General features: G+C 37.5%; 1 protein-coding gene and 2 long non-coding RNA genes across 8 annotated transcripts in view; 2 read left to right on the top strand and 1 right to left on the bottom strand.

Annotated features, from left to right (window-relative positions):
* Positions 1–23,640, bottom strand: part of LOC106870669 (sodium-dependent proline transporter) — a 133,164-nt gene that overhangs the window by 51,241 nt on the left and 58,283 nt on the right. The gene's annotated exons all lie outside the window — the stretch shown is intronic.
* On the top strand, positions 7,912–15,170 carry LOC149134535 (uncharacterized). Its single transcript, XR_016242507.1, has 2 exons — positions 7,912–8,464; positions 14,776–15,170. It is a non-coding gene; the product is annotated as an uncharacterized LOC149134535 (long non-coding RNA).
* Positions 15,226–23,640, top strand: part of LOC106870670 (uncharacterized) — a 50,839-nt gene continuing 42,424 nt past the window's right edge. For all 3 annotated transcript variants that reach the window (XR_001409553.3, XR_016242506.1, XR_016242505.1), the window contains exon 1: positions 15,226–15,672. This is a non-coding gene — a long non-coding RNA (uncharacterized LOC106870670). The remainder of the gene's footprint in view (positions 15,673–23,640) is intronic.

The raw sequence follows: 23,640 nt of genomic DNA, 5'->3' as shown, positions 1-23,640 counted from the left end.
TTCTGAGTTCAAGTGGTACCAGTGTTCAATTGGTACTCATTTTATCGACCCTGAAAGGATGATGGGTAAGGTCGACCTTTTGGTGGAATTTGAACTCAAAACGAAAAAGACGGATGATATTGCTGTTGAGCATTTTGTACAGTGTTTTGATGATTCTGCCAGCTCACTGCCTTCGAACCACTAAACAATATCAAACCATCACCCACCACCACTATTGGTATCATCATCATCATCATCATCATCATCACCACCACCATCAACATCATCTTTATCATCACCATCATCGTCGTCGTCGTTGTCGTCATCCCCATCGTCACCATGATCATCAACATCATCACCATCATCATCATCATCATCATCATCATCACCATCACCACCACCACCATCATCATCATCATCATCATTGTCACCATCATCATCATCACTACCACTACCACTGCCACCAACATTATCATCATAGTCATCACCACCAGCAACAACAACAAAACTACCATCACCACCACCACCACCACCGCCATCATCATCATCATCATCATCATCACCATCACCATCATCACCGCCAACAACAAGAATAACAATAGCAGCAGATCAACCAATGTGACACTAGTAATAACAAAACAAAGAACAACCAGAACAACAGCATCATCAGCAGCAGCATCAATTTGACCAACAGCAACAACCTCAACTAGAGAAACAAGAAGAACAAATAGACTGACAGCAGCAGCATCCATGAGCCTGACAGCAGCATATTTCAATGAGACCAACAGCAGCAACAGACAAACAGTGTGACCATCAACAGCAGCAAACGAAAGAAAAGAAAAGAAGGCAAATAAACGTTATCAGCTGCAGCATCACCAGACGGAGAGCAAAGCAAAGGTAGGGAGAGCAAGATGAGTCAGAAATTAACAAGAGCAGGAGATGAGTCAGTGATGGTGAATGGTAGACAGATCAATGCTCCTTCTTTCGCTCAAACACCATGATTGTGTGGTATACTCTCACAGCATGCCATCAAAGATGCTTGACCATGGATTCAGCAGTTCAGCAAGATAGACTGACAGAACAAGTACCAGGCTTTTGAAGGTAATTCTTTTATTCTTTTTTTTTTTATTCTTTTACTCGTTTCAGTCATTTGACTGCGGCCATGCTGGGGCACCGCCTTTTTAGTCGAACAAATCGACGCCAGGACTTATTCTTTATAAGCCTAGTACTTATTCTATCGGTCTCTTCAGCTGAACTGCTAAGTTATGGCGATGTAACCACACTAGCATCGGTTATCAAGTGATGGTAGGAGGGACGAACACAGACAGCTACTTACCACACAGCCACTCCTGTGCCTAATGGGAGCAAAAGTAACATTTTAGGTACAATAATCCTCTCTACAATAGGTGCACAGCCTGAAACTTCAGGAGAAAGGGTTAGTCCCTTACATCAACCCCAATGCTCAACTGGTACTTAATTTATCAACCCCAAGAAGAATTTGACACTCAGACTGTGAAAACAAATGAAATAATGCTAAGTATTTTACCTGGCATGCTAATTCTGCCAAGCTCCACTGCCTTTTAAGTTTAGGTACAAGAATGAAAGATAAGCACCTTTCTGCACATCTGTTACGAAAAACTGGGTCCTTAACCACACTGCTACAATATTCAAAACAGTACAAATATGATTTTAATCTTGCTATAAATATTTAACTAAGGACACTTCTCTGTTGGTGATTCATAATAGCAGGCTACTTTAACTTGACCAGTTACACATGCAGTCTAACCCTAAACCTAACCCTGGCTTAAATCTTATTCTTAAACCAGATCAAGTCATTTCACAGTAGAGGTTATGGATACTGTACTCTTTTACTCTCTTTTTACTTGTTTCAGTCATTTGACTGTGGCCATGCTGGAGCACTGCCTTTAGTCAAGTAAATCGACCCCAGGACTTATTCTTTGGAAGCCTAGTACATATTCTATCGGTCACTTTTGCCAAACTGCTAAGTTACAGGGACATAGACACACCAGCATCGGTTGTCAAGCGATGTTGGGGGGGACAAACACAGACACACAAACATATACACACACATACATATACATATATACAACAGGCTTCTTTCAGTTTCCATCTACCAAATCCACTCACAAGGCTTTGGTCGACCCAAGGCTATAGTAGAAGACACTTGCCCAAGGTGCTGCACAATGGGACTGAACCCGGAACCATGTGGTTGGTAAGCAAGCTACTTACCACACAGCCACTCCTACGCCTATAGTGTAGTAGACTACATGCTAAATTGGCATCAGAAAATAACCCATCCTGTTAATGCTAAGAGACTGACAAATTATCTTGGAGCTAAAAATACAGAAGTACAATTAAAATTGCAGAAGTAAAACTTTCAGAGTTGGAATTCATTTATTTATGAATTAGATTATTTGTTTTCAGCTGCGGAACTGGAAGTAGATAAAGTTTAAAATAATAGCATATAAATATTAGGCTGAAAAAAAAAAAACCCTTATCTTCTTTTGAGTTCCATGTTTAAAAACGAATTATTCCATATCTCTTGAAGTTTCTAAAACCTCCCCATCATCTTTTTCTTCTCTTTCCTCCTCCCACTGCCCAGTGATAACCAATAGACAAGCAAACGGGGTCGGGGGTCGGGGTGGAATTAGAGACAAAATGACAAGCAACAAGGGAACTGTTTGTGTGGGTGTTTGACCTGCTGGAAATAGCAACCAAGACTCTATCAAATCACCCTCCACCATGCCAGAGGAATAAAGGACACATTTGAATGATGTAGTCAGGGGTGTACAAAGCCAGAACAAAAACATTGAAACAATAAAATGAAACATCAAGTTTCTGGTTCAATCCCACCATACAGCACTTTGGGCAAGTGTCCTGTACTATAACACTGCTTGACCAATGCTTTGAGTGAATTTGGTAGACGGAAACTGTGTTGAAGCCCATTGTATACATATTTTTGTGCATGTGTGTGTGTGCGCGCGCGTACGTGTTTTTCTAACATTGGTTGACAACTGGTGTTGTTTTGTTTATATCTCCGTGTAACTTAGCAATTTGGCAAATAGACACTGACAGAATAGGTACTACAGTCCATTTCTTTGACTAAAACTCTTTGCTTCCGTAACCCCAGCATGGCCGCAGGCCAGGGACTGAAACAAATAAAAGAAGGAAATAAAAGAAGACAAAAAAAAAAGACATTGAAGAGTGGAATGTCTTTATGCCTTTGATAAAAGACTCCTTCTGTCAGAGCTGACCCCCAGGCCAAGCAACAACGACAACAACCATATACTGTATGACCCATATATGAGAGATTCTCACCAAATGCCAGAGAAATTTACCATTTCTCAATCACATTTCTTTCTCACTTTTGCCAATCTTTCTGAAACAGAAACAGAGGAATTCTCTTGCCCTCTCACATTCTTTCTCTGTCTTTATCCCTCACTCTCTCCCCCACCTCTCTCACTCTCTCCCCCACCTCTCTCTCTCTCTCTCTCTCTCTCTCTTGTTGGAGCCAGCACATAGAGACACACTAATCCATTCACTCACTCCATTGCCACTCAAACATGGCACATTCCATTCATGTTCTCACATTTTCTAGACACAGAAGGGTGTGTACATAAACACACACACACACACACAGCAACAGAAACACTCGGTCGCTTTCATTACAGTCCTCATTTATTTCAAACCCTTCTTTTCCTCAATACACCCACGCCAACTTCCTCAGCCCTTCCTACCCACCACAACCCCTCGTTCTTTCTTCACCCCATCCCTCACCCTCTCTCTCTCTCTCTCTCTATATATATATATATATATATATATATATACACACACACATATCTGTGTATGTGTATATTAATGTGTGTGAGTGCGTGTATGTATATCATAATATATACACCCAAATATTTACGTGTGCATATATATATATATATATATATATATATATATATAGAGAGAGAGAGAGAGAGAGAGAGAGAGATATAATTACACTCCGCCTGCCTCAAATTTTGGTTCGTTTGTTTTGTCATTTGTGAGGGTCGGAGGTGGTTATAATTAGTTTGGTATTCCCTTCTCTCCCAACAGCACCATCCTTGCTTATATACTTCCTCCTAAAATAACCATCAAATCATGACCATTGCCACTACTAACACACTAACACCACCACCACCACCACCACCACCCCTACCATCACCGTCTATACTAAGAAACTCTTCCTTGTCCTTCCCCCCTACTTTAACACAGCTAACGCTGCCGGCACTGTTAGCGTCACAGGCAAACAAGGAGCGAGCTTCAAGTGCTTGCCTTACTTAAATATAGCAGCCACTCCTATGAACTCCCACCCACCACAGCTAAAAACAAAAATGGGGTACAGAATGTTGCAGGGCAACGTGCCCCACATGGAAAGACCCGACTAGAAATGAACTTTGCTGGAGAACCTGATCTGCTATCGATTACAGAATTGGCTTTACGCCAGTTACCTTAAGCCTGCTCCAGCGGGCTGCGGTTAACTATTATTCTATCGTAATATTAATAATACTAACGTTATTGATAATAAAGATCATACATTTGGGCCAGGGTAGGGTATGAGGGATCGTATTGATCCTCAGTACTTCACTCTTTCCCCACCCCTTCTCTATTCATTCAGATCTAACAACATGCTTCTCCCCTCCCTCGCAAATTCACTCATTGTCATCAGAGTGAGTTCGAAGTTCCACCAACCATCGCTTGTCTGATCTGTACCTAATATATATATATTTATATATAATTCACCGTCACTAAAATGCGACGAAAGGTGCAGGAAGCACTAACATTACTCGAAAAAAAGAGTCAAAGAACTTTTTAACCACAGAAGCTACAGTTCTTTGACTCTTATTTCTAGCAATGCTGGTGCTCCTCCACACTTCGTCGCATTTTAATGACGGTGAATTATTTCCTTTTTGGCTTTAAATTGCGTCTAGTCACCCACCTTAATTATATACAAGCGGAGGTAAAGAATACACACACCACCCGTTTTCAGCGTAACACGAACCCTAATTCTAACCCTAACCCTCAACCCTAAACACCAGCTGTGCTTATTCTTAAGTTATATATATATATATATATATAAACTATGTCCCCCTTATTTTCTCAGTCTGTTCCGTCACGTTTGACAAACTATACGTGAACTGTCTGAAGTGAAAACCGAAACGTATAAACGAGAACGACGCTGCAGACCACCGAGGAGCAAAGAAACTCATTCATTTCATGAACTAGCCTCACCCGTCTAAAGAGTGCGTGGCGAAGTGTGTACGGGTGTACGGGTGTGCGCCATTAACTGCTTCGTCATTCCCATCGTGTTCTCTTTTTTTTTTCTCGTCTTCGATTTTAATCGCTCTAGATTTTTTCGTTGATTTCTTTTTTGTTTGTGTGTTTTTCTTTTAATATAATTATTCTCAAGATGGCGAAATGATAGAGTCATTAACCGCACCGGACAAAATGTTTCGCGGTATTTCGCTCGCCCTTACCTTCTACGCTCAAATTCCGCCGAAATCAACTTTGCTTCGGGGTCGATAAATTAAGTACCAATCGAAGCCCACCCCCAAAATTTCAAGCAGTGTGCTTATAACAGAAAGTATTATGGCCCTAGAGCTCGTACCTGTGATGAGCAGGTTAATCCTGGATCTGTGGAGGTTCCATGATTGGACCTAGTTGATGTTTCTCCTGTACCAGGAGGATTGCATCATCCATGTTATTAAATATGCGTATTTTTATCACATTTCAGTTTTTTTTTTCCATTTCTTTCTCCCCGTCCTTTATGCAAATCCCTACACATTGTTGTCTGTCCTTGTGGTGTGCCCCTCGTGGCTACTAAAAGAAATTATGATTGATGTTTACATTAACCGAAATTATTATTATTTCTTAATCTCTGTTATTTCTCTCACACACACACACACACATACACACATGCAATTACTATTCCACGCGCACATATTCACTCAACGCTTTCGTTATTCTCTAAATAATGCATGCTCATCACTCGTCTATCTTACACCCACATACATACCGATCCATTCTCAATCTCGCTCACACAAAATAAGACACGTTTCTTAACATAGACGCAGGCGTGGCTTTGTGGAAAGAAGTCTGCTTCCCAACCACAAGGTGCCGGGTTCAGTACCTCTCCGTGGCACCTAGGGCAAGTGCCGACCAAAGCCTTATGAGTGGATTTGGTAGACAGAAACTGAATGAAGCCTGTCGTATATATATATATATATATATACATATACATATAATTTAGGGTATCTAAGAGACACCGCGTGGTGGTGTCTCTTAGATACCATAAATTATAATTTCAAATAATTATTACCTTTGATGGGTTTTTTTCCCATGCTGGCCACTTGATAAAATCGATATTTCAAATATTGATCTTATCCTCATTTATATAAATTTATATATATATATATATATATATATATATACATATATACAAAATTTAGGGATATATATGTTCGTTTGTGTGTATGTGTGTGCGTGGTCTCCGCCACTGCTTGGCAACGGATGTTGGTGTGTTTACGTCCCCGTGACTTAGCGGGTATGCAAAAGAGACCGATAGAATAAGTAACGGGCTTTTTAAAAAATATGCCCTGGGGTCGATTCAATCGACTAAAAATTCTCCAAGCCGGTGCCCCAGCATGGTCACAATCTAATGACTGAAACAAGCATGGGCGCAGACGTTCTCTTCGAAGCCATGAAGTTCCGGTTTCAAACCCACTGCACATCACCTTGGACAAATTAAATGGCCTTTGTAAATGGAAATTTGGTAAACAAGAAACTGTACGAACGTTCGTGATTTCAGAAACTCATTTTGCACCCACGTGGTTGGAGGTTCCGTTCTACTGCGCAGCACCTAGGCTTTAGCGTAGCTGGGAGTGGGGGCGGTAGGGACGGTCCGCGCCCGGCGGCACTTTTTAATGGGCAGTTTTTCATCCTGTTGTAGGCTATTGCTGTGGTTTTTGTGGGGCCCGGGGACGGCAAATGGAAGGGCCGTTCCGGGCTGCACACACTCTAGCTACGCTAGCGCACCTTGGACAAGCATTTTCCATTTTTGCCCCGAACTGGTAAATACTTCGTGAGTGAATTTGGTTCACGAAAACTGGGAAAAGCCGTCGAACATACATACATATGTCTCCGCGCCCCACAGTTTGACAACCGGTGTTGTTTTGTTTACGTTCCCGTAAGCTAGCGTCAGCAAGAGTCCCATATAGAATAAATACCAGATTTATTCGACTAAAAGCCCTCACGGCGTTGCCCCAAAATGGCAGCAGTCTAATGACTAAAACAAAATAACGGATAGTGTGTGTGTTTGTGTGTGTGTGTGTGTGTGTGTGTGTGTGCGTGCGCGCGTGTATGTATTTACGTTGTTTAATGTACATGTGACTCGTAGACATAGCGATTCGGCAAATATATTCAATAAAATAAGTACTGAGATCGATAAGAACCCTTCGACTGCGCTGCAATGAATGAAACTGGAAAGAAAGAAAATAGAATAAACCAAGACTTTTGCTGTTGTTTTTTTTTTAATACGTTAAACACACGCACACACACAAACTCGACCGAATGTTTACATCGCCGAGTACATTTTTTTTTTCTTGTCTTTATTTTCTTCCCCACATTTAAGAGAAAACCTTGTCTAACCAGATACGCCTATTTCTAAAATACACACACACACACAATAATAATAACAATAATAATAATAATAATTAATTCGTTTTATTGGCCACAAGGGCTGATGATGATGATGATAGTAGTAGTAGTAGTAGTAGTAGTAGTAGTAGTAGTAGTAGTAGACACACACACACACACACACACACACACACATAATTGTAACATATCCATGTACGTCACAAACATCAATTACACACGTAAGCATAACACACACACACACACACAAACATTGCCACGCGTACCCGCCCATTTTCTATAAACGCCACATGGCATCAACGAAATAACCTCAATTCACCTGTACTGTGTAAATTGTAGTTACTTCCCTTTGTTTACAAAGCGGTAGCTGCATGCAACAACGTAACATGCGAACCAACCAACAAGGGGAGCCTTTTTATTTGGTCCTTTTTTTTTCTGCTAGAAATAGCAACTAATTTTTCTCAAAGAACACCCTACCGCCTCAAAAATGGAACGATACATCATATAGTCTTTTCATAGATGCGCTACATCTGACAATAAAATTGAATCGCACTAAAATGAATTAACGACGTCTAGAGGCCGCAATACTGAGGTCAAAGACCTGTCTGGAAGCCAGTGACGTGGGTGTAGAGGGGGCGACCATCCGGACATACAAGTATGCTACCCGCCAGATTTCGTTTCCTCGTAACTTTCAGAAAAATGGATACTTTTTAATGAAATTTTCTGCAAATGCATTTCGGTGATGTAGATTCCGGTTGTATCGGAATTTAACGTAGAAAAAAAGGTGAGAACGCATACACACATATTGACACACATTACAATTTTATTTTCGATATTTCAAATTTCATTTTGCAGACATGTGATATGCGTCAGTATTGTATGCGTACGAGTCCCTAATTCGCACCCCAACACCACCCATATTATATTCCGATACAATCGTAATTCAACACCAGCTGATAAGTACTGATAAGAAAAATTTCAATTAGAAACGGCTTATTTTTTTCTGAAGGTTGAAGAAACAACGCAGATTCGTGTGAATTTTCCGAAGGTCATGTCCCTTACTCTCGTAAAAAAAAAAATCAAAACAGATTTTGTTAGAATCGGAATCTGAAGTTTATTCGTAGATATTTCATGGAAAAAATATCAATTTTTCTGAAAGTTATGAAAAAACTAAGTCGGGTGGGAAGACGCACTAAGTATAGAATGCGGCAACCCGCACGATATTAAAACCCGCACGATTACCTAACCCTAACCCTAAACATAAACCCTAACCCTGACACTAAAACACTAACCCTAAACCTAAACCCTGACCCTAAAACCCTAACCTTAACTCTCACCCTGACCCTAAAACCCTAATCCTAACCCTAACACTAACCCTAACCCTAACACCCTAGTGAAAATCGTGCGGGTGTTAATCTGAAAATTTACCCAATCTATCTTGAAACGAGCATTTCGTAGACGGGACTTAACTACAACCCCAGACACTTATCTGCTTAAAAATATTTGTAAGATCTACAATAGAGTTTGTTTGTCAAGAGAAGGACTTGCTAGTCATATAAGATCTCATGACAATATTTATTATTTTCTACTCTAGGCACAAGGCCCGAAATTTTGGGAGAGAGGGCCAGTCGATTAGATCGACTCCAGTACGCAACTGGTACTTAATTTATCGAAAGGATGAAAGGCAAAGTCTACCTCGGCAGAATTTGAACTCAGAACGTAAACACAGACGAAATACCGCTCAGCATTTCGCCCGGAGTGCTGACATTTCTTATTTCTTTATTGCCTACAAGGGGCTAAACACAGAGGGGACAAACAAAGACAGACAAACGGATTAAGTCGATTATATCGACCCAGAGCGTAACTGGTACTTGATTTATTGACCCCGAAAGGATGAAAGGCAAAGTCGACCTCGGCGGAATTTGAACTCAGAACGTAATGAGAGACGAAATACCGCCAAGCATTTTGCCCGACGGGCTAACGTTTCTACCAGCTCCTCGCCGCCTTTCATGACTATTTATTAATTGAAGAGATGGCCTTCCTCTATAAAGTAGTGACAATCATCATGTGTGTGTGTGTGTGCTTACATACGTGCAGACATACATGCATGCACACATACATACAAATAAGGCAATCTTTCGGTATTGATAGATGACGCCATTCACAAACACAACCTTCCCTCAACGACAGAGACAAAGAGGCAAGGCGGATCTATTTCAAAACGGGGGCACCAGTTTTCATTTATGTTTTATGTAGTGTTTTTGGTACCGAAAGACTTTCAAACTTCGTATACTTATCTATTTTGTGTTATAGAACAGAAAAAAAATTTTGTATTCGAATTTATTTCATGTAAAAAAATTGTCTTATTTCGATAATTTCTACTAATCACTGACGTCTATTTAGTTGAAAACAGTTAGCGCTGTAACGGTGTATGTCGTATTAATCCCCTAACCCTAACCCTAACTAGACTGTTAACCCTAACCCTAACTCTAGAATCCGAACTCTAAAATTGTTACACACATAGATACGCACAGCGTAATTTATTATATAAACAATATATGCGTATAAATTACGATTAAACCGGATGAAATATGTCACAGGGAATAACATTTTTATGACCGCCCAGCAGTAACTCCTCTATTCAGCTGAATAGACGTCAGTGATTGGTTGAAATTACAGAAATACGACAACTTTAACATGGAATAACTTGCGATGTACGTTTTTTTGTTAAGAAGACTAAGAGTAAAAGATGTTTTATATGACACATTCTACCAGTGTCCCAAGTTTCAAAGTGTTTCGTTAGTGTTTCGTTAAGAAAATACTGGTGATCCCGTTTTGAAATAGATCCGGCAAGGCTGAAAAAGAGGGTGCATGTCATTGTCTCCTCTTACCGACACTCTATAGATCAATACCGAAGGATCGCCACAAACAACACGTTTACATTCATGCATACATACAAATACTCACACAAGTACACGCGCACATCGTATATGGCAGATGTGTGCACAGACATGCATACGCACACACACACACACATACATACGTATCATATATTATAGATGTGCGAGTGCTTGTGAGTGTGGGCAGATGGTTCTCCGTCGTCCGACAAAGAGGATTCAGTGTTCCATCATCTGAATTATCTGCTCCTGAATTCAGATCCGAGGACATGTGTACTCTTAAAGAAATTCTCAAACAGAATAAGCGTGGTACAATGAGTTTGACAAAGCTGTACTTTAGAATTATATAACAAGTAGAGATCACCCAACGGGCTTCTATGGCTTCAATACAACTTCCGTCTACCCACGTGAGACTTACGTAAAACTGCCACGTGGTGGGATCGAACCAGAGTCGTCGTTATCGAGGGGAGCAGACTTTTTAATTATTCGGCCATTCTGCGCCCACGATGTGCGTGCGCGAGTAATTGTGAGAATAAGGCTAGTGTTAGTTAAATATAAGATAAATGTAAGATTACCGAGGCATGTTTGAACAGATCAGCCAGGAAAAGCGGATGCGTTCATCATAATTTACAAACTCGCTAATTACAATAAACTTGGGCTAAATTAAAGGATATCAAATAATTGTACAAACAAGCAATTCATATGTGTATGTGTGCGTGTGTGCGCGCGCACATTATTATTATTAATATTACTGGTAAATTTTCAGATTAACACCCGCATGATTTTCACTAGGGTATTAGGGTTAGGTGTTTAGGGTCAGGGTTAGGGTTTGGGTTTTAGGGTCAGGGTTAGAGTTACGGTTAAGGACGGAATTCCCTAACCCTAACCGTAACCTTAACCCTAAAACCCTTACCCTGAAACCCTAACCCTGACTCTAAAACCCTAACCCTAGCGAAAATCGTGCGGGCGTTAATCTGAAAATTTACCTCATTATTATTATTATTATTATTATTATTATTAAGGTGTCAAGCTGGCAGAAGTGTCAGCACGCCGGACAAGATGTGTAGCGGCATTTCGTCAGTTTTTTCTTATGTTTAAAAATAATAGTACTGTTACTAATACGTATAACAACCTTGAAGAAATATCGGCAGTGATGCAAACAACTTCATCGTCAGATAATACAATCAACATCGATTAGGAGCGGGAAAAGAAAGTTTATAAAGAAAGTTGAATTCTAAGAGACAACACTAAAATTTCATGAATAAGCATTTCAGATTATATATATATATATATATATATATATATATATATATATATATATATATATATATATATAGCGTTCAAGACATACACACTTCACGTCTGGCTGTACAGCCTTTTTGTTTGTTTATTTCACCGTTTCGTTTTCCTGTCTTGTTTTCCGTCCGCCACTACCCTCCACGAAAACAATTTAATTTGTGTTCGTGGGAAGAACCATTTTAACGATGCGTACTGCCTTAATTCTTCGAAACGCCGGAGTTTTAATGGTGGCAGCTGATGAAGGGGATGTTTCTATGTGGCCTGCTTGTTTGTTGCACCTTGTTTGTTGCACCTTGTTTACCATTTTGTCCTTGTTCTTTTGCCACGTCATGTACCCAGTTATGTATCTATATGTACATGTAGATGAACGTATATACATACATGTACGTATATATGCATATACTCATATATTGTTTTTATATATATATATATATATATATATATATATATATATATATATATATATATATATATATATATATATATATATATATATACACGCTCTCTTATTGTTCGAAAGACGCCTGTTGTTGTTTTCTTGTATTTGTAATTGGGTAACATTTTCAGAGTTTTTTTTTTTTTTTTGTCGTTGTCGTCGTACGCATTCATTTGCTTTCTCCCCAAAAATTTAAGGTGCTTAGCTTAGCTTAGATATTTTTGGGGCCAGCCAGATTTGAACAGTCTTAAGTGTAACCGGCCAAAAGTGTAAGGATGATCTGGGAACTTGACTGATGAGAGAAGGTTGCGAACGACCCGTCCGTGTTCTTTTTCCTGGTTTTCTTGTCCGACTTTGTATCGTCTATCTGTCCGGATATTTTATTGCCGTCTATTGCGTTCTTGTTCCATTTGGGTATATATATATATATATATATATATATATATATATATATAGTTGGCTGCGAGTACACGTTGCCGACAAAGCCCAACAAGACAAATATGCGCATCTAGCATTCTCACCGGCCGCTGCCAAGATACTATTAGGCTGCCTCCCATATATATATAGTGTTTTTAAACAGAGCACGTCCATAAGAGATATTATTTCCGGACAAATACTACAGTAAATTTGCTTTTGCGATGTATTCACATTAAGTAGGATACACACGTAAGAATGTACGTGTATTCTTAATAATTTTTTCTTTCCTAATTTTTTCATTCATAATTTTTTCCATTCATAATTTTTTCATTCATATTTTTATTATTACGTTTGTAGAAATAAATAATCTTGTATTTTTCTATTATTCAATTGATCTTTAATTATAATTAAATAAACGTCTTTAGCTTTAACTATTACACCGGTTAAATATGTACTAATTTTATCTTCATTATTATTTTAAACTTAAACTTCGTTCAACTTGTATTTAAAATAATGATAATTTAAAACAATGATAATTTATGTAAGATGTTTTTTGTATATAATATACATGTTATTATAATGGATGAAGGGATGATTATTGAATGGTTATTATTTTGATATTATGATATTTTTAAAATAATTTTTCTATCTTTATATAATAAGTATTTCATATTAATTCATTTGGTACTTATTGTTGGTTGAGATATATATCTAATTATTGTTCTAATTACGATCTGACGAGTAGCTATATTTTTGAATAGAACTTATTTTCGATAATTTCAATTGATTTTAATCGATTTAAATTTCTTTTCTATTTGAAAATTGGTTATGAAACACGTGTAATCTTTTTATTATATTTATCTTATGATATTTACTTTACTTTATATTATACTCATTTATTGTGCTTTTAATTATTAATTTTTCTATATGTGATAGTGGATTTTCATCGATGAGTTCTTGAAAATTGGTTATTTTCCCTAAAACTATATATTTTATATATACTTTATCTATATATATATATATATATATATATATATATATATATATATACATACATATATATATATATATATATATATATATATATATATATATATATATATATATATAAACAAATAGTAAATGAGTATATGCATATATATGTACAGGTATGTGCATACCGACATCCACCTGTATGTATAGGTGCATATCTGGGTACAGGACATTACAAACAAAACGTAGACGAGAAAACACACAAGCCACATAGAGAACATTCTTCTTCATCAGCTACCCCCGTTTTAACACCGGCGTTTCGAAGAGCTGGGCAGGACGCATGGTTAAAACGGCTCTTCCCATGGTCCGCAAATTAAATTTGTAAAACACAAATTAAACCTTGCCATGGAGGAATGTAGTGACGGACAAAAAACAAGACAGGAAAACAAACAGAAAAGGCTTTACGGCCAGACGAGAAAAATTATGTGTGTATGAACGCTGTGAGGCACGAACTTGAAAGTAGGGACGAAGTAAGTTCGCGTGTTTGCTCGGCGATAGCCATATATATATGTATGCATATATGTATGTATATATGTATATATGTATGTATGTATATATATATATATGTGTGTGTGAGTACATATATATATGAGAAGTGAGGTGAGTGAATAGATGTTTATTCCATTTGTTTACGGCTGTTTCATAATATTCTCAGTTATATAATAGACATTACATCAACACGTCTATAAAATATGCGTATGAATATGAACGTAAATATATATGCATGTGTTCCATTTTGTTATAAAACATTTTTTCCCCACATTTGCCCCATTTAAAAAGCTACTAACAGTATTCGTAGTAATGAAATGCAAATAGACAACTACGAATGTCACCTATATCCATATTTTCGTATCAGCATTTAATCACCACAAACAGTTAAAATAGTTTTCCCCTTTCCTCCCTCTATTTATTTTACCGATGTCATTTGAATTTACACGAAAAATATTCTTTTTTTAAGCTCTGCAACTTTCGCTTATTATTTTTGAAATTTTAATACAGTTTAAATATTTCCAGACAAACAACGATCGAATGAATACCAAGCAGAAATGAAAGAGAAATACGGACGAATTTATCTGACAAAACCATTACGTTTCACAAAGTCGTAATAATCTGTTAATACAAAGATATTCGGTAATATTTACAGTTTTTCATTCAGTTACATAAAAATCTTGTTACAAATGTACCAAATTGTATTTTCACCATTAAGGAGCATAAAGACTTTTCCTTCTTTCTCGTAAGCTTTTGTTGTTTTTATTTTTGGCGGGAGTGGAGTTGCTTTCATTTTGTTTGTAAAACAAATATAATTACTTTACCAATAAATTATAACTGTTATTAATTAATACATGCAATTATAAACCAATTATGTAATTAAGTAATACAAACAAATTATTAATAAAGAAAGGTATTAAGACAAACACGTTTACTTTCGTTTTCTCTTAAATGATTATATGTTACTTCCGGCAACGCCTTATTTGGTCGTTCTAATGAAACCTCTTCTGTTGCTGAAAACAAGACTAGACAGCAGTGATTTGTTCTAATCTCTAGAGCAAGGATGTCTTAATCTGAAGAGCAGTTTTATCTAAAGCGGTTGGTCTTAGCATAGCTAGAATGTTCTGTACCTCGGTCGTAAAATACCACTATAAACTCTTTAGTAGTGCTATTCTTTCAATCGAAGCCTACGTTTTATTTTTATATCAACGGCACTCAAGAATGTCCGATTTACACCAATACATATACAAAAAAACTTCACAGATCGATAAAATATGAATAATCGTCTGGAACTTCAAAAGGAAAAGATGTTACCGATTAAAATATGATTCGAGGAAGAAAAAAATAGAGATTGAAAAATACTAGTCTTCACTGTGACTCCATTGGCCGACATGTTAGTTTTCTATTGAACAAAGGGACAAGGTAAGAAAATTGTTTAAATATTCTAGAACTACTGTATTTAGTAGGTTTAAAAAGTATTGTAAATATGTTAAAAACAACCAGTTGAAACAGAAATACGTTGTCAAAAGCCTCAGCGGTATTTTTTGCGTCAACGCTTAAACAACAGAAGTAGCCATATTTTCCCTCAGCGTATGATGAAATGACCTCAAGCAGTTGCCAGCCATATTTCTTGACAGTTTAAACTATGTGAACGAATGAAGATAAGACACACCAAGAAAATACGAGTTCATTCTCATTTTCTCAGGGTCTGTTTTCACAGATATAGCGAATGTTAAGTATATTGTATATGAATGTACATTTATATATAACCGCTAGTGAAAATTATGACACTTCGGTTTTCAGAACTCCATGAAAGTGGAAGTATTTTCCGGATCTCGACGCAGCGGAATACTATAAACCACCGTGTGACGTTTTTGAGGTTGAGACGACTGGCCTAACTTTATTTGTTTCATTCACTGGATTGCAGCCCTCCTGGGGCACCGCCTTAAACTGTGTAGTCGAATAAATAGACTACAATCCTTTTTTTGTTTTTAACCTGATACTTATTCTCTCCGCCTCTTTTGTTCTACAGCTAATTTACGAAACGTAAACAAACCAACATTGGTTGCCAGGCAACGGAGTTCTACACAGTTTCCGCCTGCTCACGAGGCATTAATCGGCCCAGGGCTCCATAGTAGATAGAAGATACAATACTACTTAAATACAGAGGTCCCGACGCATATACATAACGAGTTTTACCAAAACTACTGTGACTTCACATAAGCGGCCCTTATTGATCTATTTCATATTACAACTATTACAAACGATCCGAAGTTGGTAGATTATTTTCAAAAGTCATGGTATGTTACGTACAAAACATTTTAAATGAACGCTGTTTGGACGTGTAATGACACTTATTGCTAACACAAGCGCAAGCGGTATTTTTTGCGTCAACGTTTAAGCAACAGAAGTAGCCATATTTTCTCCTCAGCGTATGATAAAATGACCTCAAGTAGTTGCCAGCCATATTTCTTGACGGTTTAAACTAGGTGAACGAATGAAGATAAGACAAACCAAGAAAATACGAGTTCATTCTCATCTCATAGTTTATCCACAGGGTCTATTATCACAGCTATAGCGAATATTGGCGATCTTTCGGTACGAGTTCTTAAATATCGGCCTTTTCCGTAAAAAGTGTCTTCGGCGATCTTTACCAAAGATCGGCCTTTTCCGTAACACCTGCACGATCTTCACTACGGTGTTAGGGTTAGGGTTTTATTGTCAGGGTTAGGGTTCGTGGTTAGAGTTACGGTTAGGGACGGAATTCCCTAACGCAAACCCTAAAACCCAAACCCTAACCGTAAACCTAACCCTAACTCTAAACCCTTCAAAATAAATCGCGCTCTCTGTATAGTATTAAGTATATTGTATATGAATGTACATTTATATATTATACAATAGGTGAAGGTCACAACACCCCCTTCAACTTTTTTTTTTTTTTTGCCTACAGAAACCCATGTTTTCGGCTATGGAGATTCCGAATCTAAAAAAAAAAACTGGCATTTCAAAATTTAAATTCCCCCCCCCCCCCCCCCCCCAAAGAAAAAGCGGCGGAAGGGGATGTGGTGACGCTCCGACTTGTCCGCTCCTGAAACCAGGTGGTTGCAAAATGAGCTTCATAACCACACTGCCATGCCTAATTCTAAAACTTTACCACTGAAACAACCAAATCTACTCCTTTTGATTCCTTTCTTTGAATAACGTAACAACCTGGGTATATCGAATGTTTAACCCTTTGCCTGACTAAAGTGTTATCAGAAATTTGCCCGAACGCCCACGCTTGATTTCAGACCTTTTGTTAGCCCGTTTCATATGTTCTGAGTAATATAAAGATTTTCTTTTATAAGTTCCAAGTTATTCTAGTGGTTGAAAAAAAAAATTGATAACGTGTATTACATATGATGCAGGGACCCTAGGGAATATACGTTTTGTGAATTACAAGGGATAGACAAGACAGGCAAAATGGTTAATAAAGGAGAGAATGAGGGCTTGAAATTGTTTCTTAAAGGTGTTTCCTGGTTGCAGTGGATGATAAAATATGTGTAACATTGTTTTACCAGAAAATAGTTGTAAGTTACTCTCTAGGCGCCGCACAATACCAGCAAATTAAATTGGTTTTCTGCACCTGACAGTTAATCATTGCTTGTATTTTGTCGATCCTGTTACACATGCAACTGCAATCCAAAATGGATTGCTGTAGAATTGTACCGAACGAAATGAATAAACAAGACATTGGCACTCATCGATCAAAATTGCATTTCTATGTTATCAAGTTCATGCAGCATTAAGATCCGTCTATCATTTGGAATAACAACTGATGATGGATTAGAACCGTTTTTAAAGGTATTTCAGTTGTTTAAAATTTCCATCAACATATTTCAGAAAAATTTCACATTTCACTCATAAAAACATTGCCTTTTTATGAATGGAAACAGAAATTATACTGGAAAGTTAATAATAATGGGTTCCCTATAAAAATATCAAGTGCCAAAGACTGGGTAAGGAAAGGAGAAACACTGGCACCCTAAGCTAAAGAAGGTCTTCATCTATGTAAGGTGTTGTTATCTGTTTGGTGGGTATATGAAAGGTTTAGTCCACTTTGAACTTTTAAACCCAAACCAAACGATAACAAAGGAGATCTACAGCGAGCAGTTTGGGGGTGGCTTAAGTCAACGTTAGATGAAAAGCGACCATCTTTGGTTTGAAGACGAAAGGTGTTCTTCCATCAGGATAATGCTCGGCCACATACAACAAAGATGACATTCCAAAGGCTGGAGCAGTTTGAATGGGAAACAATGCCCCACCCACCATATTTGCCAGACGTTGCCCCATCTTATTATCATTTATTCTGCAGTCTTCAAAATCATGTGGACGGAAAAAATATGAATTCTGTAGATGAGGTCAGAACAGTACTGGAGGAGTATTTTTTGTCACGGACAAGTGAATTTTGAAAGAGGGGCCTTGCAAGTTTACCAGATAGATGGAAGAGCATTGTAGAAAATGGAGAGTATATTTTAGATTAAAAAAGAACTTTATCTTAATTTTGCAAAGTAAAAGAAGTATTAAAAAAACGCATTATTTATGGGATGACAGAAACAATTAAAAGATATGTATATATTCCTACACATACAAAAGAATAAAATAGAAAGATTATCAATGTGCTACAATACTAGCAACACTCTGTTAGAGTGCCCCGTGCCGGTGGCACCTGACTGGCTCCTGTGCGGGTGGCACATAAAAAGCACCCACTACACTCTGTAAAGTGGTTGGCGTTAGGAAAGGCATCCAGCTGTAGAAACATTGCCGGATCAGATTGGAGCCTGGTGCAGCCTTCTGGCTTGCCAGTCCCCCAGTCTAGCCGTCCAACCCATGCCAGCATCGGAAAACGGACGTTAGACAATCATGATGATGATGTAATAGAGGTTATTATTTGTGTGAGCGTGAGTTTTCTGTTATGACATATGGATGCTCTACAAACTGCATTTAGAACAGCTCAGGGCACAGATCCGTATTCTCTGAAGTCTGGGGGATACCAATGATACATGTGTGTGTGCGTGGCACATTCCATGCTGATGTTGCTGGATGGACCTCATGTAAGTATGTATCACATTCGTGACATTCCAAATGGATAGAGACATGAAGACTGTCTATCTGTGGAATCAGGACATGGAGTGTGTGTGTGTGTGTATAGATATTTCTATATTTGTCATATTGCCTCCACCATAATATCTTTTGCACCAGTATGATTGGAAAGCCTTATATATCTATATATATATATATACACACACACACATGAAGACTGTCTGTCTGTGGAACCAGGACATGAAGTGTGTGTGTGTATATATATACTCTTTTACTTGTTTCAGTCTTTTGACTGTGGCCATGCTGGAGCACCACCTTTAGTTGAGCAAATCGACCCCAGGATTTATTCTTTGGAAGCCTAGTATTTATTCTATCGGTCTCTTTTGACGAACCGCTAAGTTACGGGGACGTAAACACACCAGCATCGGTTGTCAAGCGATGGTGGTGGGACAAACAAAGACACACAAACATACACACACACACATATATATATATATATATATATATATATATATATATATATATATATATATATATATATATATATATATACATATATATATATATATATATATATACATATACATATACGACGGGCTTCTTTGAGTTTCTGTCCACCAAATCCATTCACAAGGCTTTGATCAGCCCGAGGCTATAGTAGAAGACACTTGCCCAAGGTGCCACGCAGTGGGACTGAACCTGGAACCATGTGGGCATCCAGCAGAAGATAATCTGCTTCAACACACTCCGTCTGACCCATGCCAGCATGGAGAAGTAATAGTTAAAAGGGCAACAACGACAACAGTAATGATGATAATGATTTATGACACATTTAAATCTAGATTAGTCTAGGGTCAATGAATGGTGTTATACTCAAAGCTTTTAATTGAGATTGTTATAAAACCTAGGAGAACTGAATGTGTATGGTACATGAGAGAGAATGCGTAACTGAGGCCCGGACAAATAAAAAGTTAATTATGTAGTTATTTGAATGAGTGTGTGATTATGAGTGACTGCGTTTCTCTAGGTCAGACTGATGAGATTATTTTAGTGTGGTGTAATAATAGTCTTATGTTTTCAAGTGTCTGCAAGTAGCTGTTGAACCACTACAACAGATGGGTTGGTTTCTTATTAAAAAATGTCATGGGTACGTATATATATATATATATATATATATATACACACACACACACACACACACATATATATATATATATACACACACACATATATATATATATATATATACACACACACATATATATATACACACACATATATATATACACACATATATATATACACACTATATATATATATTCATGCATATATAAGTAAGATTACATATACATACATATTCCTCACTCTGTGTATACTCATACACACACACGTATACAAAATTTATCCCTACATTTTGTCATTAATGTGTTAATATTCTCATGAAGACCAATGGATAACAACTCAATAGTCTCTTGTTGAGTGCAACAAATGTGGGAAACTTTTCCATGGCCTGGATCCGGTCACAGAAAAGCTCAGAAGGAGAACATCATATTTGCAACTTGCAAATAGGGTTTTCTAACTCAAATTTTACAGCTGCTTAATTACGCCACAGTGTCCCTCCCAGCAGAGTGTCAGAAACATCGACAAGGACAAAAACCTATGATTATTGGATCAAGCATTTGCCCAGAAAAACAAGGGGTGTCTTTTGGCAATGAAAAAATACTGAAGGATTATAGCTGAGGAGAGAGTAGATTTTATTTCTCTGGATATGGCTGAGAATGACAACAATTAGTAGGGTGTATTATCTCAAGTCTGCCACAAGATCCAATCCTTGCTGTGGTATTGTGACATGTTTACCTCACTGATCCTCAGAGCTATGCTAGTGGAGAGCAAGCTCCTTATATGACCTCCCATGCTGGATAGGTCAAAGCAGTTGCTCTCAACAGGGGTTCATATGACACTTGGGGGCTCATAAAAGATTTTGCTGGTAAAATTTATCTGCAATAAATTGGTTATACTTCTATAATACATAATAACAATTTTTTAATACAATTCTTAATATTTAATTATAAAAATAAAATAGGATTTTTTAAGCACTGAATGGCTAGGGGTGGGGGTCATCTGAGTAAAAGAGGAGTAAGTTAAAAATAGCGGAGAACCACTGGATCAAAGAATAGAATCTAGACTACTATGAACCATATCTTCCCAGAGGTAAAAATGGGTTTGCATCAGGTCAACACACCTTCAAAGCCGACAAGACCTGTTGGGAGAAGAAGGTGTTCTCTCAGCGAAACAGTCTGGAACTCATGAGGGAGGCAGAAGGAAAGATACACTGAAAATAGCTCTACTGAGGTAGAGAAGAAAAAAATATAGATTTGACTGGAAATAAACAGAAAAGACAACCCAATGTCTAGAACAGTGGGGAGAAGTTGTTGATGGCCTCCACTCCTTAGGTCTGAAGTAATTATCTCGGCACAGATGGGCCATTCTTCATAGTAGATGAGCAATATGTAGGCCTGGTAAGAGGTGAGAAACTGCTAAAGGCTAAAACATATTTCTTGGCTCGAAAGACAAAAGCCAAGTCATTTTGATGCACTTTTGATAATATTTAGAATGTAGGGCTTCTAAAAATGTTCTACATATATCCCTACAGCCTTTTCCAGATATATTTGGAGATGTACTTCCAGATATATTTAGAGATCAATTTACATCTGTCTGTGTGTGTATAGAAGTAAATTCTTAGGATTATAGGTGTAAACACATGCCACACTAAATAAATGCCTTTGTGTGTGTGTGTGAAAATGAGAAAGAAAGAGAGCATGTTCTCTTTGTTTTAATATTTTTTCCCATACAAATGTGTAGACTTGTAGGCGTGTGTGTGTGTGTGTGTGTGTTTTGAGTGAGTAAAACAAGTAAATATATTTGTATACAAGCATACTTGCGTGTGTGTGTGTGTTCTTAGACAACATGTGACTTTAAAATGGCCACACACACACACACACACACAAGCACACACTCTCGTGTGATCAATACATAGCTTAGTTTCTTCTGCACACACTGGCTGCAATTCAGCAACTCACCACTGAGTCAATCAGAGAGACAAAAAGAAAGAGAGAGAGGGGGGAGAGAAAGAGATAAACACAATGAGAATAAAAGAGAGAGAGCGACACACACACACACACACACACACACAGATATACTGTGGTGGTGGGGGGTGAAGAGACAGGACTGTCTGGACTATTCTATATTTTCTGCTGCAATCAATGAAACTGCACACATACACACACACACACACACATATATATATACATATATATTTATACACACATACATATAAAAATATACACATATATATATAGATATATATATATATGTATATATATATATATATATATATACTCACACATATATACATTTGCATATACATATATATATATATATATATATATACATATATATGCATACATATATATACATATACACACACACACATATATATATATACATACACACACACACATATATAAATATATACTTGTATATGTAAAAGAAAAAGTATACATACATGATTCTTTTGTACGTGTTTGTATTTTTAATGTGTGCGTGTATGTATATGAAAATATTTACATACATATTTGTATGCAGAGAAATGTATGCATGTATATATATGTGTGTGTGTGTGTGTAAATATACTATATAAATGAAACAATTTATGTATGTGTATATGTATATATATATATATATATATATATATACACACACACACATGAAAGAATTTGTATATGCATTTGTGCACACACTTTTATGGTATATATATATCTATGCACAAAGAAACATGTAGATGTATGCATGTGTGTTTATCAGTCAGTAAACATGCATTTATTCCTTTGAACCAGTGCGTCTGCTGTCTGCTCTATATGAGTTTTAGAATGTTGGCAATGTTTTGCATCTATAATATTCAACAGACTGTACCCACCCTTCCTTTTCCTCCTCCTCCTCCTCCTCCAGCAGAACAAAAACTCCTGTCTATGAATACCTCAGCCACCACCACCACCACCAAGACCACGAACATCATCACCACTATTACTAATGTCACTAGGAACATCACCACCATCACCACCACCACTATGTCTACCAGCATCATCACCATCACCTCATGCTTCATCGCTGTCTGCATCTGCATCTAAAGTGTACTGTTTGCATACATTATTTAAATGGAGGCTGCCAAGGCTACCTTGACCCTGACCTCTGAATCGATACTTATTATACTGAGCCAATAGAGCAGTCCACTAACATACTCCCTCTTTC

Source organism: Octopus bimaculoides, chromosome 7 (genome assembly GCF_046866305.1).
Source record: "Octopus bimaculoides isolate indiv1 chromosome 7, ASM4686630v1, whole genome shotgun sequence".
NCBI classification, from domain to species: Eukaryota; Metazoa; Mollusca; class Cephalopoda; order Octopoda; family Octopodidae; genus Octopus; species Octopus bimaculoides.
This window is presented reverse-complemented; position numbering and strand designations above follow the sequence as displayed.